Below are 4,583 nucleotides of genomic sequence, written 5' to 3' on the forward strand. Positions count from 1 at the left end.
AAATGGCTGTGAGCGGAGGAGCCGAGGAACAAGCCAAGATAGACGCGGTTGGGTGCTGCTCCTGTGAAGACCTCGTGTGTGCCTTTGTGACCTGATATAAACTTTGTGTTGCCCTGTTATAAGCTGTATCATGCAGTGTGGCATGCTGGTTTCCCCCTGTATTGTGCCTATAGAAAAGTGTACGGGTAAATAACTTGTGTAAATAAAGAAAAGACTGCCATTTTGTATTTTTTTCATGCCCTGCCTCGCCTCGTGGTGTTTCCCCAGTGGTGTTCTGGGACGCTGTGGTGCTCGGTGCCTCTTGGAGCTGTTCAGTGTTCACGACCCTGTGAATAGCACGCCGTCTGCCTAGCCTGCCTGGTGTTGGTAGCAGAGACAAGGCGGTCGGTGTAACAATATATATATATATGTGTGTGTGTGTGTGTGTGTGTTTGTGCGTGTGAGTCGGTGAGTGAGAGAGTGTGTGTGTGTGTGTTTGTGTGAGTGCGTAAGAGTGAGTGAGTGAGTGTGTGTATATACATAATATATATACATGCATACACATATACACATAAATATGCATGGATATGTATATACCATATATACATATTTTATCATATGTATATATGGTATATATATGTATATATATATATTTATTTTTTTATTTTTTTCACTACATCTTTCAGACGCTTTAGATTTTTGCTGACACCACACACACACTATGTGTGTGTGTGTTTTGTGAGTGTATGTATATATATATAGCTATGTACACACATAAACAATAAACAATATCAATTAAATTATGTATTTTCCTATGTCTGATAACTCAGAGCATACTGTCATTGGCTAAACTTGATGTGATTAACTCACCTTTATTTGACCTAGTCAGTCTTTGAAATATTTTATCGTAAGTGTTTTTTCAGTGAATTTTCTAATAACAATAGTAAAAATAAACGAAAACGAATATATATATATATATATATATATATATATATATATATATATATACATATAAATTGCATTTGATAAAGGCAACAAGGTGGGGCTTAACTTGGAAGTTACCAGCTGGGATTTCTTCAAGACGGAGTAGAGCTACCTGTTTCAGACTACCTTGCTTCGGACGATGCCCTTTCCCTTTTCGCTTTCCCTGGGAATCGGACGCCGTCAACCCGAGTGAATGCCTTTCCGATCTGGGTCCGCAGCTGGGAATTATTTGCATCTAAGTTTTAGTGTGATGCTGTGTCGCGGTATCATTCTTGGAGGATGTCAAAACTGCCAATCGTTTCAGCCAGAGTATGGAATACATACTTATGAAGGTATCAAATCATGAAGGAGGAATATGTATATGCTGCACTCTTTAATTTGGAATACATGTGTTGCCTTATCAGGGTATCATTCTAAGAGAACATCAACTCAATAGCCAGGGATCCCATTTCACAAACTCAATGCTTTTGAAGACATTCATGAATAAAGTCAATTTTGGCCAGGACAGTTCCTTGTTAGTGCCTCCTCGGCTATGTTCATAGCCATGTTCATAACGCAGGAGTTCATGAGGGACTTCTTGACCTCGATGAAATGTAGCATCTGAAAGGCAGAAGGAGCTCGGATGAGAAAAAAGAACTTGCATTGAAAACAAATGTAAATACAATGTTTAACAAAAGTGTCGCCTCAAGAAATACACTCCTAATACTCACGTCAGGTTGTCTGGGCAACTCAGGCAACTCGGAAATGGCTTCTGTTAAGAACTCTCTTGCTTCTGAATTTTGTGTTGCATTAATCTTTGTCCACAGCATTTCCATGACCTTAGTGTCGACTCAAGTAATACATTCCTGATACTCACGTCTGTGCAAATTAATGATCCAATTTAGTCTTGGAGTAAACAATTCCAAACAACTGATGGCGCAAAAAGATATACATTTTCTTCTTACTTTCCTTTAGATCCTAACTGGTCAGGGAAAAGAGAAAACCGCAGCTAATACGTCAGATGTGATACGGAATTTAAAATCTGAACTAATTCTCACAACTCCGAATAACAGCTTCTAACACACACACACACACACACACACAAATATATATGGACGTGTGTGTGTGTGTGTGTGTGAGTTAGAAGCTGTATTCGGAGTTGTGAGAATTAGTTCAGATTTTAAATTCTGGCTTTGAAGGCGACCGTTCAGTGTCATTACGATCCTCCATACAAAAGAAAAACTGGCGAATGAGAACTGTTGCACATCTGATCACTTTTGTTCCTTAAGTTTTCATTCTCTCTCACTAGATTTCCCAGCACCAAGCTTGAAGTGTCTAAGACTTGAAATCAAGGTTTTCATGATCTGGGGTCACTAGGACGCAGATGCCAGAGGACACATGAGCTACCTCCCCCCCCCCAGTTCTCATAAGGTCCCCAACCTGTTCCACCACACTTTAAACACGGGGAAAAACTTCTAGTCAGAAGCATACTTTGCCACACTTTGGCATTTCAATGACTCATTAGCACACTACTGAGGTGATCACTACCCTTCATTGCCTTTCTCTGAAAGAGAGAAACTGCAAAAGAATTATATATATGTATATATACATATATACATATATATCCTGTATAAACATTACTATATATGTATATATAAAATATATTTATGCATATGTAATATATGGAAGAAAAATTCACAATGCAAAAACTATATTTATTGCATTGTTGGTTTTTCTTCCATAGTGTCACCGCGGAAGAGTGATTTATTATTCATATGTAATATATATAAATATCTATGTGATATATGTATATTTTCAATATGTATGCATATATTTGTACAAATATATATATACATATATATACACACAAACAGACGCACATACACACAACCACCTATATTTCCTGTAAGAGTTTGGACGTTTCATGTGTAAACTCAAATCGGTGACCTGTTCACAGTCTCCCCAGTGTCACTAGAAGAAGCAATAGATTGGTAGAATTAAACTGCCTTCAGTTTAAGGCCAAAATAATTGAAAAAGTAAAATCTTATTCAAATTCGGGCACACCGACATCCGTCCCCATGCCCCCTCGCACACGTCCTCCCCCCGTACACCCTCCCCATTAGATTGCTTAGATCCGCTAGTGGTTTCCGTCAATCATCCTGATTCTCGACTTCAAGCACGTGATGGGACATCCGTGGATAGGAAGAAATTCAGTAATATGTTTTCATTAAATTTCACGCCATGCTTATTACCACAAACGAAATTAAAAAGACAATAGTTTAGTATTTGCTACACAATGAAACAAAATCTTAATGGAAAACAAGCCACCTTTTCAGAGTTCTGCCATTCATATTGCAAATCATGCAAAGTCAGCAATTCTACGACGGACAAGGCCAATGGTGTCCTGGCCTGACGACGGAATCCACAGGATTTATATATATATTATATATATATATATATATATATATATATATATATATATATATATATAATGTTTTGTGATCGAACGTGAGCTTTGCTATCGAGTACAAGAGACCTTATTATAAATTCGAAAAAAAGAAGAAAAAGGTTAATCCTTCAAAAATAAAATCGAAAATAGCATGACTGTACTGGATGTATATGTATCAATATGCATCAAAACTTAATGCATATTCTTGACAAACAAAGTCCAGTAAATAAATTATTTTTTTATTTGTAGAACGAGCAATGCAAATCTGTTTTGATTTCCATCCAATGCAGCCCTGTCTACAATAAAAATGAATAAATAAGAATCATGTGATAAATGCCTCCTACCAATATTTTCTAACCTGCGAATATATATATATATATATATATATATATATATATATATATATATATATATATATGTGTGTGTGTGTGTGTGTGTGTGTGTGTGTGTTTGTGTGTGTGATTGTATGTGTGTGTGTTTGTGTGTGTGTGACCTTTATATTTTCTTATCTATCGATCTATCTCTCTAGATATATATACTCGGATATATAAACACATACACATATATACATACATATATGTATGTATGTGTACGTGGTTATGCTCGAGCACACATAAATATACATATATACATATGTATATTTGTATATATGTATGTACGAGGCCGCGGTATCCGAGTGGTTAGAGCATCGGACTCAAGACTGTCACGACGGCAAATTGAGTTCAACGGTTCGAGTCACCGGCCGGCGCGTTGTTCCCTTGGGCAAGGAACTTCACCTCGATTGCCTGCTTGGCCGCTATCCGGGTAAAACCGCTAGCCGGGTAAATAGAGATGGTGACTCGATACAAAAAAAAACACCGGGAGGAAGGCAACGGCAAACCACCGCTCTAAATTGCAAAGAAAATCATGAAAATCCATGATCGCCAACATCCTTGTAGGACAGGGCATTAAGGCCGCGGCGGCCGAGTGATTAGAGCATCGGACTCTAAGACTGTCACGATGCCAATCTGAGTTCGAGGGTTCGAGTCACCGGCCGGCGCGCTGATCCATTGAGCAAGGAACTTCACCTTGACTACCTACCTAGCCATTAGGTGGGCAAGCCAGCCCAAGTCAGTGCTGGTTCCAAGCCCAGATAAATAGAGAGAATGATTACCTAAAAAAGGTAACACCGGCACTCTCCGTGGAAAGGAAC

General features: G+C 38.3%; 1 long non-coding RNA gene across 1 annotated transcript; it reads right to left on the reverse strand.

Moving 5' to 3' along the window:
* Positions 1-1,317: 1,317 nt before the first annotated feature.
* On the reverse strand, positions 1,318-1,780 carry LOC119571013. Its single transcript, XR_005228507.1, has 2 exons — positions 1,674-1,780; positions 1,318-1,563 (listed from the first exon to the last, which is right to left on the reverse strand). It is a non-coding gene; the product is annotated as an uncharacterized LOC119571013 (long non-coding RNA).
* Positions 1,781-4,583: the final 2,803 nt, after the last annotated feature.

The sequence above is a fragment of the Penaeus monodon genome, unplaced genomic scaffold, assembly GCF_015228065.2.
Source record: "Penaeus monodon isolate SGIC_2016 unplaced genomic scaffold, NSTDA_Pmon_1 PmonScaffold_4750, whole genome shotgun sequence".
Lineage (NCBI taxonomy): Eukaryota > Metazoa > Arthropoda > Malacostraca > Decapoda > Penaeidae > Penaeus > Penaeus monodon.